At 41.0% G+C, this 12,806-nt stretch overlaps 1 protein-coding gene across 1 annotated transcript in view; it reads left to right on the top strand.

Annotated features, from left to right (window-relative positions):
- The window catches only part of Rapgef5 (Rap guanine nucleotide exchange factor 5), a 234,747-nt gene that overhangs the window by 128,685 nt on the left and 93,256 nt on the right, over window positions 1-12,806 (top strand). The gene's annotated exons all lie outside the window — the stretch shown is intronic.

Raw genomic sequence — 12,806 nt, forward strand, 5'->3', positions numbered from 1 at the left:
CTCAATAAAGAACGACAGCATTGAAGTTAGAATATCTGCCCTGTTCTCCCGTTCCAGAACATCCCTCTCATAAGTGTGTGCCCAGAAGTAACATTGAAGGATAACTGCTGAGTCAGGCATAGTTAGCGAAGCACAGCCCCTGCGACTCTTAGTGGCCCATTACGAACTGAAGGGGATGGGAGCCCTCAGAGCGGGCACCTCTAGTATTTTCTTGAACTGACAAATGCTGTGATTATAAATTCATGAAATCCTAAAAAATGTCTCCCTGTGTGCTTGCGCCAGGGAGTTGCAGGAGGAAAAATTTAAAAGTGCAATTATCGTGCTTCTTGGGAATCCTCCAGCCCGTGTTCTGTTAACCAGCTATCATCAAAACTAGCTATGAGGCAGCACTCATTTCTAGGTGTTGATAATTAGTATGTGGAGACTTAAGCAAGAGGGTAAAAATAGGACTGTGTCTTCTAAACATTTCGGTGGGAGAATTAACATCTAGTCGTTAACTCTTTGAGGACGTGAACCTCTTATGTAGGTATAGAATGTGTGGGTCTTAATTGTGTGGTTGTATCAGTAGAGCATGGGGGCAAACAGGAATTCTGCAGTTGACCTTGGAGGAGGACTGGTGTACAGAGGGAAGGACGGGGCAGGGAAGGGCATTTTAGGCAGAACCATTGGTGACTCATGGGGAATGGAAACGGGTGGGCTGGAGGGAAAGCCGGAATGCAGTTGTGAAAGACATAATAAGTCTCCCCAGTGAGTTTGGACTTGTCTCTTTGGCAAAGAAGACAGGTAACACGGGCAGTCGTGGGCTCTCGTCAGGTCTCTCTGGCTTCGGTTCAGAGGAATAGCTGGGCGAGGAAGAGGGGAACGTTGGCAAGAGTCTTACACAGCCGTTGTCGTCAGTTGGACAAGAGGTGCTAGCCTGTGGGAACTGAGAAGGCGGTAGATGTCAGGAACTGTTTAGGCATGAAGTGGCAGAGGTTGTGATGCGTAATTGAGAATGCATGTTCTTCTTCATATTGTTTCTTGAGTACAGAGTAGAAATAAGTGTGTCGTGCTGTTTTTTTCTGTTTACCTTTGTCTCTGGAGACAGAGCTTCCTTGTGGCTTTAGATTTATGGCCCTCCAGTCCTACCTCTCTGGGTGCTGGGATTATAGGTCTGTACCAGCACGCTTGGCCATGATGTTCTGTTTAGCACGAGAATGGTTGTTCCCTTTGGGGCTCTGTCCCCAAACCATTAAATTGGCTTTGCTCTGGTTTCCTGGACTATGCTGAAATTGTCTCAGATCTTAGAACATAATCTGGTTTATGAGTTGTTAGCCGGCTAATAGTACAGAGACCACATAGACTTTTTTTCCAAGTACAAACCCCTTGAAATATCTCCAGGAGAGAGCAACTCTGGTCATGCCCAAATAAATTGGTCATTTGAACAAATGTGGCTGTTTGCTGCAATGCTATCTGCTTGGTTCAGAAGAGGTCCCTATTAGCATTAGGCTTGGTCTTCTGAACTATGTCTTCTGAGTTAGTCTGGTAATACTGTCATTCTGGAATGTTCTCTTCTTATTTCATTCACTAAACATTTACTTAGGTTGATATCATGGAGAATTTAGAATAACTGCGCTGGATCCCGTTCCTCAAGAAGTTAATCTAGTTGTGAAAAAAAAAAAGATATTAAGATAAAAGACAGACCCACAGGATAGACTCATTGAGAACCTGCAGAGATAAACTTGTGTTGGGGGTGGGGAGGAGTTACAACTGGGGACAATGGAATCTGTCCTACAGCAGAGATAAAATTTGACCTGGTTTAAAAAGTAAATTTGAGTTGGATTTAAACAGTTCTAATTGAAGACCTTTCCAGTCTGACCGGTTGGGAAGCCAAGGCTGATGGTGACTAGGTAGAGTTAGGCTGGGCGAATTCTGGTGTACATCTTTCTTTAGCCCATGTCACTGGAGTAAGGACACACAGGAGAGAGGAACCTAAGGTGACAGGAGTCATGGTTTCTCTGAAGAAGGAAAGGAAGAAAAAGAGGAGGAGGGGGAGAAGGAGGGGGAGGAGGAGGAGGAAGAGGAGGAAGAAGAGGAGGAGGAGAAAGAAAGAAAGGAATGAATGAATGAGTAAGTGAGTGAATGAATGAATGAATGAGACAGGCAGCCCTGGAGGAAGGGGATACAATGATGTGAAGGCACCTTAGGAAGTGGGGAAGAAGATAAGGAAAGCCTGGGCACTTAGTACTCTGCACATTTCAGCATCAGTAAAACAGATATCTTGACATTTCTGTATAGATGTGGGTGTGATTCTCTGGAAGGTGGGTGTAGTATTTACCAGGAAACTGAAACTGTTTCTCTTGAATTGCACCTTGTGCTCCGTGTGCATTACATTATGCGTTAGCTAACCAGCATCAGCTCCCGTACTGGCTCCCCAGTGTCCACTGGTAGCATGTGTGTGTAAGCGATTGTTCAGCAGGACTTTCCTGAGGGGCTTTGCCTCCACCCTGCCTCTTCCCACCCGGTTTTCTTCAGTTCCTTTGTTAAGTCTGAGGACCCACCCTGCTTCCTTCCTCTTTTCTAATTCACTCATGAGATATGGGTGGGAAGGGGACTTGGCACATGCTGAGACTGGATCTTGGCGCGGTCTGCTGCCTACCCCCGGGAAAGCTGGATAACACTCCCTCTGGACAGGAATTTCCTCTTCCCTGTTTCCTGCAGCCTCATCCTGGAATTCTACAGACGTCAAAGGGGCTCCTTGTTTAAGGACTGCTGAGAAGTGGTTTAGAATATCTGATGACTGCTGTCACCCCTAGTTTGCATACCCAAAGTCTGTTCCTAGGACTTTGTTTTATTTAAAAAGTAGGGCTACATGTAGGGTGGAAATGTTTTTACTCTATGTGAAATACAGAAAAGGAAAGGTTTTTTTTTTTCTTGTTATACAGTTTATGTTCAAATTTGTACTATACATCTAGATGAGAATAATTTCACATCCCATCAGTATTCCATTAAAAGTTTTCTATCAAAATGATTTAACCCAAAAACTATTTAAATAAGAATAGAAATTTCTAGCATCATTATTCATATTGAAAGCCAGAATTCAGAGGTTAATAATAGTTAATTCTTAAGATGTTAAGTTGCCCACTTATGAAACAGAAGTCACCACACTGAAATCACATCACTCTTCTTGATAACAGGACCCTGACTTTGGGTTTGGGTTAGTATTAAAACTACCTTTTCATAGAAAACAAGCTTCCTCGAGTTGATTCTTTTACTTGATTTTGAATCAGTGTCAATCTGGCCTCAGGGGAATACAAATGGAGGTTTTTAATCTGGATCTCAAACATAAAAAATTTTCAAGCATATCGTTTTGAACAGAAAGAATCGCAGTGTCTTTCAAGACAGTGTTTAATGGCGTCTCAATAGTTCCATTCCGCGGGTGTTGAGGATGAGAGCCATAACCCAGCAGACACAGTTCAGAGTCCTGTTCGTCCACCCATTTGGGAGCAAGGCTTACAAGCCTGGTTCACTCTCTGTGCTCCTGGAACTCTAGACTTTGTTTTGCTCTCTCCAAATGGCAGCTAGACTACCAGTGTGTCTCCGGGCTGCTTCATGCTGTCTGGTGGAGCCATCTGCTCATTAACTGTTGTTTTGGGTTCTCAGAAGAAGCCCCATTGCAAATCCTGCCCTCCCCTCCCCCGACTTTAAATTAGCTTCAGGGTTTTTAAGAGAGAGAACTTTGTTATTTTGTTGTTTTTTTTTCTGAATATATGCACATTTATTTTGAAAGCTCAGATGAGAAAGTGGATCCTGGCTCAGCTTGATTCCTCAAACTTTTGTTGTCAAAGAATCCTGTTTCCGTCTGTACAAGTGTTCCCTAAGTTTATTAGCTTCTTGCAAACTAAAATAGCCACATTATCTCCTCCATGGCTAGGAAATAATTAAAATAATTAAAATGGAAACCAGATTATTTTCCTTGGCTATTGTCTCCCTTGCCCCCACTCTCATGGTAGCTCTTTTTAGAACGTTGGCTTATGCTATAATGCTTTTCTTCTTTGCTCCCATGCATACGTGATCTGAACTAATATAACTATGTCAACGCTTTATCAGCTGTTGTCTGGACAAGTAACACTATAACTTCTTGGCAGACTGGTTTTATTTGGGCAGATACTTGAAGACAGGTTGTTACGGAAAAGGTGTCCGAACAGATGGAGGGTCTATAAGAATCATGTACCAGTGAAGAATGGAAAAGAGCTATGGAAGGGTAGAGACGTGGAGGCATATAATTTGTTCCTAGGGAGCTGTCCAGACTAATTCCTCATGTAGTGCTATTGCTCTACAAGGGATCCCAAGACTAAGTTCAGTTACCCATGTGGGAGGTAGGATTGCAGGTATGTGAACACTATGATTGGGGTCTTCAAGTAGTCAAGAAACTTATACAAACTTCCCCAAGGAGAAGGCAGAATATATGTGGTTGGAAGAATGGAGAGATAAGGAGCGTTGGGCATGTAGAGAGAGGAAAGCCAAGTTTGATTGAGAGGACATGGCAACTGTAGAAGTAGTCAAGTGGCCACAGCATCCTGTGCTTGGTAGGAGGACCAGGTGACAAAGGGCTGAGGGTGTAGGACCATGTGAGTTTAGTCTAGTGTTTATAATAACATTGGTACTGATCTTAGAACATAGGCTGTGGGGAACACAGAGGTCTTGTGAAGATTTGTGAGAGAGAACATTGGGTTTAGCCTTTGAGATTCCTCTTCTGAGGGTGGGGATGGGTTTGATGATGTTGATGGATGGTTCATACCCACTCCTTATGAAGTTCGCTCTCTGATTCCTCTCCTATGGTCTTCACTCTTGTTTTGCATGAGGCAGTAATCAGCATGTAAATTTGAGGTCTGAGGAAAAACTCAGCTCTGGGGGTCTCAGTTCCAGAGAAGACTGAAAGTCTACTTATAGCACTGTTTCAATTCATTATCTTTCCCCTGAAATATACCACCGAGTCACCACTAATCTTTAAGATGGTGACTCGTATTCAGTTGTGGCTTTGTAAAATCAACTACGAGCTGACATATAGCTATAACGAGGAGCCTTCTGTTGATGGCTGTCTGGCATACATTCATGTAAGTGCAACTTACTCTGTTGTATGTATAACTGATATGGATTCAGACAAAGTTTACTGATCTAAAATGATTCTGATACTCAAGTTGAAAAAGAAGAACTGAATTTATACAAGATTTTCATGTAGAATGTAAAAAACCCTTTTCCTCCCCTTGTGGGAAGTGGGTGGGAGGGAAAAAAAATCCCATCTGGTATCTAGCAGCCCTGAATGTTGTGTTAAGGTAACAAAAATAGAGGAGCGTTTAAATATCCTAACGGAGCATAACAGACTGTGGGCAAGTGTACAGTACACATTTTTCTAATAAGCCATGCTAAACATCCATATTTATCTTAAAATGAAATTATGTTCCTATTTGCTAATCCATGAAAACTTTTGTCTTTAACATTTTGTTTGGTTCGGTTTTGCTCATATTTTAAGAGAGAGCCTCCTACGTCCTAGGCTGGCCTTACACATTCTTGAACCTTGGGCCTTGGATACTCTACCACCTCCTCTTCCTCAGCACTAGAATTCTGAGTTCGTACTATCGCATACAGTCTTCTGAGGCGCTGGGGATGGAACCAGGGGCTTGGGTATGTTAGGCAGGCACTTTCCAACCAAGCTTCTTCCCCTGGTCATGTCTTTGACTTAAAAAATTGTCTACTCTGTTATCGAAATGTAAAAGATATTGCTCAAGTTTTTAGAAGTCAGTGCTGTGGCACTAAAGCTTAGCTGGAATAGATTTTAGGGTCTTATCCCCAATGTTTCCTTCCATCCAAAGGTGGAGAAACAAAACTCTGTGCACGCGCTCATTTGTTATACATCGGTTTACAGTGAAATGAACAAAGTCATGAATATCAACAGCCCTTTATAAATGTCTTCTCTGGGCATGTTCCAGAAGTGGCTGGGCATGATGAAGGCATGGTGAGTCATATTAAAGGATTAGGGGATCTTTAAGATCCAAGAAACAGTTGAAGACCATAGGGATGATCACAAGACAGTTACCGTAGCAGGAAGCACCCTCAGGGCAGGGATTTGTAAGGGGCTTAGGAAAAGTAAATGAGTCATAAGACCGTGTATCCTGTGACCTCAAAGGCAGAATGGGAGTGGAGTTTACCAAGGTAAAATTTTTGACTCTTGTGCCACCAGAAGAGGGAGAGTGGGCCCATGTTGTAGATGACTCTTGAAAATTTGCATGACTTTTACTTGGTCAGAATTTACTGTGATACTTTTGTGAAGAGAGTTCTTGGTTATGGGTTTCAAGAAATCCTAAACTGAGTTCATAGTTGTTGAATGCTATAATTCTCTCTGCTCAGTGAACTCACTCTCACTGTATTATGTATCACATGTTATGTATTTATTATGTATCTACTTATTATGTATCACATAGTATATAGCATGTATCACATATTATATAGTATGTATCATGTATTATATAGCATGTATCACATATAGCATGTATCACATATTATATAGTATGCAACCCATACTATATAGTATGTATCACATATCATATAGTATGTATCATGTATTATATAGTGTGTATCACATATTATATAGTATGTATCACATATTACATAGTATGTATCACATAGTATATAGCATGTATCACGTATTATATAGTATGCAACCCATACTATATAGTATGTATCATGTATTATATAGTGTGTATCACATATTATATAGTATGTATCACATATTACATAATATGTATCACATAGTATTAGCATGTATCACGTATTATATAGTATGAAACCCATACTATATAGTATGTATCACATATTACATAATATGTATCACATAGTATTAGCATGTATCACGTATTATATAGTATGAAACCCATACTATATAGTATGTATCACATATTACATAGCATGTATCACATATAGTATGCAACACATGCTATATAATATGTACCACATATTATATAGTGAGTATCATGTATTATATAGTGTGTATCACATATTATATAGTATGTATCACATATTAATAGTATGTATCACATATTATATAGTATGTATCACATATTAATAGTATGTATCACATATTATATAGTATGTATCACATACTCATTACAAATTGGGAAACTGATTTTTCACCATAAACTCAGGAGTAGAGTTTTTCTCTGAGAAGTGTAGGCCTTGGAAGGAACTTTGGATGCCATGTGCCTTGTGTTTTAGTAAAAAGTCATATCCTGGTACCTGCTAAATAGAATTTATAAGTGGTCCCCTTAACTTAGGTGGTAAATAAAATGTGATTCACTAGTTCCTTGGGATGCTCATTAGCCACAAGAAAATATTAAAACATTTTTTAAATCATTTATTTATTTATTATGTATATATCATATAGCTTTCTGCCTGCATCTATTCCTGCAGGCCAGAAGAGGGCACCAGATCTGATTACAGATGGTTGTGAGCCACCATGTGGTTGCTGGGAATTGAACTCAGGACCTCTGGAAGAGCAGACAGTGCTCTTAACCTCTGAGCCATCTCTCCAGCCCTTAAAACATTTTCATTGGTAATATGTCCTTAGTAACACAGGTATCTTTAGTCTCTGTAAAGGGAAGCAAAAATTCACTAGTAAAAGCACAGCGATTCCTGCAGGCTCGCTAGAGCATGTAAGTTTGCCCGCTAGGTGTTTTTGTATTTGTATATTGTGGTCAAGGCTAGCATGATTGAAATGACCCTTAGCTCCAATAAACTGCTTCTCTAAAGCAAATTTCCCTTCTTTATTAGCAGTTGCCCCATCAGAAAATTAGCATCCCATGAAAGCAGAAACCAATAATTTTGTCAGCATAAATATAAATGGGGTCATTCAGAACTTCTCATTAAATACCCATCGGGAAGCACATATCCAAAAATTATCTCAGTATTAAAACAACACTCGGATACATCTGTAAAACAGGGTGGGAAATGGGGTAATTGAAGCTATGAAGATTATGCTGGCCCCTCTAATAATAGGTGTGACTGGAATTTTAAAAGATGCAATAAAAAGGCAGAGACAGGAACACATGGGGCCAAGTGGCAACAGTACACTCCTCCTGCAGGTTCAAACCCTGGGGGTGGCAGAGGAAGGTTCTGAGCCCGAATGAGGTAGAATATAAAATGCTGAAATAAAACAAAGGCGAGAACTTAGGACTACAGTGTAGCTCAGTGGGAGAGGGCTTGTCTAGCATATAACAGACACTGGATTCTATCTGTAGCAACTCTAGGGAGTGAGGGATGGGGGTGGGGTAAGAGGAGAGACAGACAGACAGACACACACATGCACACACAGAAGCATGCACACACACATACATGCACACCCCAATGATACCTTGCTTTGTCTTTGAAGAATGTACTTGAATGCCAGGAGCTTGTGCACTAAAACCTTTGATGACTCCCTGAACTATTAAATGGCATTTTCACTGTAACTTGGCAAGTACATCTGACCTTTATTTCAGTTTTAAGTAGATCCCATTTCCGTCCAAGTCACTAATAAAGTTCCTGGCCATCAGTGTTACTCATAATCTTGGCACACGAAGGAAATTTGCCCAGACCTGAGAAAACTCACCACACCCTGGAAAAAATCCTTACTAGGTTTTTACAAAGTGCATTCCCCATCTATAGTTGCTATGCTGTGTCCCGCTCTCTGTCATTTGCCATTCATGTGTCTTAACTCTGATTTACACCTTACACTCCATGCATGGCTAACTCAGGGTCTCTGTGAACAGATGCAGAGAGGACGCCTGGTTAATGCAAGACCTAGGCTTTGAGATTTTCCTGGTGCGGAATAGAGAAACAAGAAACCATGCCTTCTCTTTCTGAATGCAGAAAGGCAAGATGCATGTCTCAGCCTGGCCACCCCGTGGAGGGAAGAAGGCTTGGGTCATCTGCTGTGTATGTCTTAGTAGAAGGCAGGGGCCACAGACTCTGTAAATTGGGACCCTTCAGCTACTGAGCTGCCTTGGCAGAGCACTACATGTGGCAGTCATTTAGCTACCTACCACACATAAAGTTTACATCGTTGAAGTCCTGGATAATTTTTAATGTTGGTCTAACCTTCTTCCTTCATGCACAGAGGCAAGTTTTTTGCTTTTTCCTTTTAAGAGACCCAGTAACATTTATTTATTATCACCTCCAATCATTGATAGAAACAGTGACCAAACACCTGTGAGCCAAGAAAGAAGCAATGGAGGTAGGAACAAGCAGTGTGTGATATGAACCAGAAGATGCTAACACTCAGTGAGGGAAAAGTGAGAAAGCACAGCAGGGAGAGAAGGGAAGGGCAGTGAGTCAAATGGAGACAGCCAGACAGATTCCCAGAGGGGAAAGGCTGTGATAAGATGACCAAAGTGCAGATGCTTCATTCCTTCTTAAAAGGGGGATATGGTAGGCAAAGTTTGAAGCAGAAACTGAAGGAACGGCTATTCAGATCCTGCCTCACACGTGACCCATATATATACAGCTACCAAAACTAGATAAGATTGATGAAGCTAAGAAGTGCATGTTGACAGGGACCGGATATAGATCTCATCTGAGAGACAAAAACCAGAGCATGTCCAATACAGAGGTGAATGCTAGCAGCAAATCACTGAACCGAGAACAAGAACCCCTTTGGGGGAATTAAGAGGAAGAATTGAAAGAGCTGAAGGAGCTTGCAATCCCTTAAGAACAACAATGCCAACCAACCAGAGCTTCCAGGGACTAAACCATTACCCAAAGACTATACATGGACTGATCCAGGGCTCCACTGCATATGTAGCAGAGGATGGCCTTGTTGGGCACCAAAGGAAGGAGAAGCCCTTGGTCCTGCCAAGGTTGGACCCCCAGTGTAAGGGAATGTCAGGGGTGTAGGAAGGAGGGGTAGATGGGAAGGGGAACACCCTTATAGAAGAAGGGGGAAGGAGAGTGGATGGGTGCTTATGGACAGGAAACCGGGAAAGGGAATAACATTTGAAATGTGAATAAAAAAAATCCAATAAAAAAAAATGTTTGTTTCCAAAACTGTCCTGTAAGACATTAACACCATGCCTTTTATTTCCTTGGTGTCACCCTATTACAGTATAAATCATAAATGATACAAGTCTTACAGGTAAAGAGGTTACACATTGTTCTACCTATCACCATACTTGACTCCAACGGTCTAGCTATAAAATACCCTTAAATACCCTTGTATGCATTTTAATATAGACCTGGATCTTGATTAATCAATGCCTCAATCTGTTCTGAAAACAAATTCCATCTGGAGGAGATAGATGGCTGTTTCCTGGTCCAGAATTAAGTATCGGGCAGTGTGCCAGCACTTAAGGCACATATCCTCATGATTGAAACTACCAGCTGGAAAGATAACATATGGATTCTGTAGAGAACTTAGAAATGATTGACAGCCCCTCTCACTTCCTAGCTACTTCCAGTGTGTGCATGGGGAAGTTTCCGCATAACTCCATGACACACTGAGCTACTTGTCCACTGGGAGCAAATACATTTTCCAATTATGCAAGATCTAAAAAAAAAGTCTCTGCCTATACTGTAAGGGTTCATGCCTAGCACCATGACTGCTTACAGGCACAAACTGTGTTGATCCCTTTCATGTTTTGGCCCAGCTATTTCACATTAAAGCTTGTACTAAGCTTCACTTGATCAGCAAGCAGTACATGAAATCACTTGATCCAGAATGTTCTCACTCTCCCTTTTGCCCTCTCTGGGGTTTCTCTAAGATCTTTGACAAGTTGCTCCATGGTTTCCTGGTTGGGTAAGAGAGGGAAATGCTTTACAGGACTCTTAAAAAAGTTGTAACTTTTCTAGTGTAATGTACGTTTGTAACTTAAAACAATCCATTTCTCTTTCTTCCTGATTAACCCATTTGCCTTCTTGGCCCATGAATAAATACTTTATACATAAAGGCTACAAAATGTTGTAGTATTAGTTACATATAGTTTTCCCCCAGTTTGTCTCCTACTTATTTATTTACTTTTATGAGCAGAAACTATTTCTCCTACTCTTCTTCACTTTAAAATGTGCCTTTAAGATAAGAAAGACTTTCCACTCCCAAGGTCAAATAGATACTCAACATTAGTATCTTTTAAATTTCTTCTGGAATTGCCTTTTGCATTCAGGTCTTTAACATTTCTCTGACTTATTTTTTTATAATATAAAAGTCGGACTTCTTAATTACCTCTCATGTGTATAGGTTTACCTCAGTTAATGTATTGTTAGTATAAAAACATTATTACTTTGGAGAAATCAAATTTCCATTAACAAATTTTCCAAGTTAAATATTTTTACTATAAGTTGGATCATCACTTTCCTTTGTAAGCCTCATTTCCATATGTACTAAATTAAGACTTAGATATCTGCGATCTCTTCCAGCTCTAAAACCATCCCTTCCCATACATGCACATACAAACTTAGGAGCATCCACACTTTGGAGTGTTGAATTCATTGTTTGGGAAGCTCTCAGTAGCTTTTATTTTTTCCCCGGTCTAATTGAGTACGCCTCTTACTGCCAAGAATCATTCTGTTCTTTAATCTTCCAAAAATAGCTAGAACTTTTAAAAATTTATTGTCAAATGGTGTTGCTATGAGATGGATGGCTCATCTGGCCTAACCAGCTAGTACTTGTCTGTCTTATCAGGTTATTAAAGCCACGTTATTAAATATTTGGAGTTGTTTTTCTGAGTTCAGAATGTCCTGGAAAAGACAGAGATCTGGAATTCCTAAATCTTGACAAATGCTGTGTCTTAATGGCATTGAACTCTTATAAATACCAAGCACGTGGTCTGGTTACTGCCCTCAGCCCCGTTGCCTTATTAGCCGCGCCACATCCCCACCCCTAACCACCGTTTTTCTAAAATATAAATCATCTAGACCCCCAACACATCAAACTCTCTTATGAAGAAGTTACTCTGTGAGCATGGCTTCTATGTTCTTTTTCAATTTTGATCCCCCAGTATTGGTCACTAGGCAGCTGTTAGTGTGTGGAACCGGTAGAGAAGGCAACTGTGGGTAAAAAGAAATGTTTCCCCAAGTTCAAACACTAAATCGGATCTGTGGAAATTCAAAAGCGTATCAGCTCTAAGATTGCAGTTGATTGGAGATTTCACACTTTAAATAAAAAGTTTGCAGCCTTCCCTCCCCCCACCCCCCGCCCCCAGTGCAGTGGCTCAGTTGATAGACACTTGGGGCACAAGCCTGGATATCAGTTACTTCTCTGTTGCTGTGATAGAACACCCTGACAAAGGCAACTTTAGGAAGATATGGTTTATTTTGTCTCACAGTTCCCAAGGGGATGCAGTCTATCATGAGGGGAAAATATGGCATCAGCACTATGAGGTCAATCAATCACATTTTATCAGCACACAGAAGGCAGCAAGTGAGCAGGAAGTGGAACCAAGATAAATAAATAAAACCTTAAAGCCTACCGGCAGTGACTGTGACCGTACTTCTCCAGCCATCCCCCAGCTCCCAACGGGTCCTTAACTTTCCAGAGCAGCACCACCAGCTGGGGACCAGGTGTTCATTCAACATTTGAGCTCTCAGGACACATTTTTCATTCAAACCACAACTGGTGACCTGAGTTCCGTCCCAGAATCCACAGAAAGCCTAAGAGAGAGAACCCATTCTACAGAGGTATCTTTGCACCCTCCCCACACACACACCATACATATAACATATATACACATTGCTATTTTTTTGTTATCTTAAGGTTTCATCTCTTAAGTTTCAGTCTGGACATGGACCGGAGAAAAGTCAGG

Source organism: Rattus norvegicus, chromosome 6 (assembly GCF_036323735.1).
Source record: "Rattus norvegicus strain BN/NHsdMcwi chromosome 6, GRCr8, whole genome shotgun sequence".
NCBI classification, from domain to species: Eukaryota; Metazoa; Chordata; class Mammalia; order Rodentia; family Muridae; genus Rattus; species Rattus norvegicus.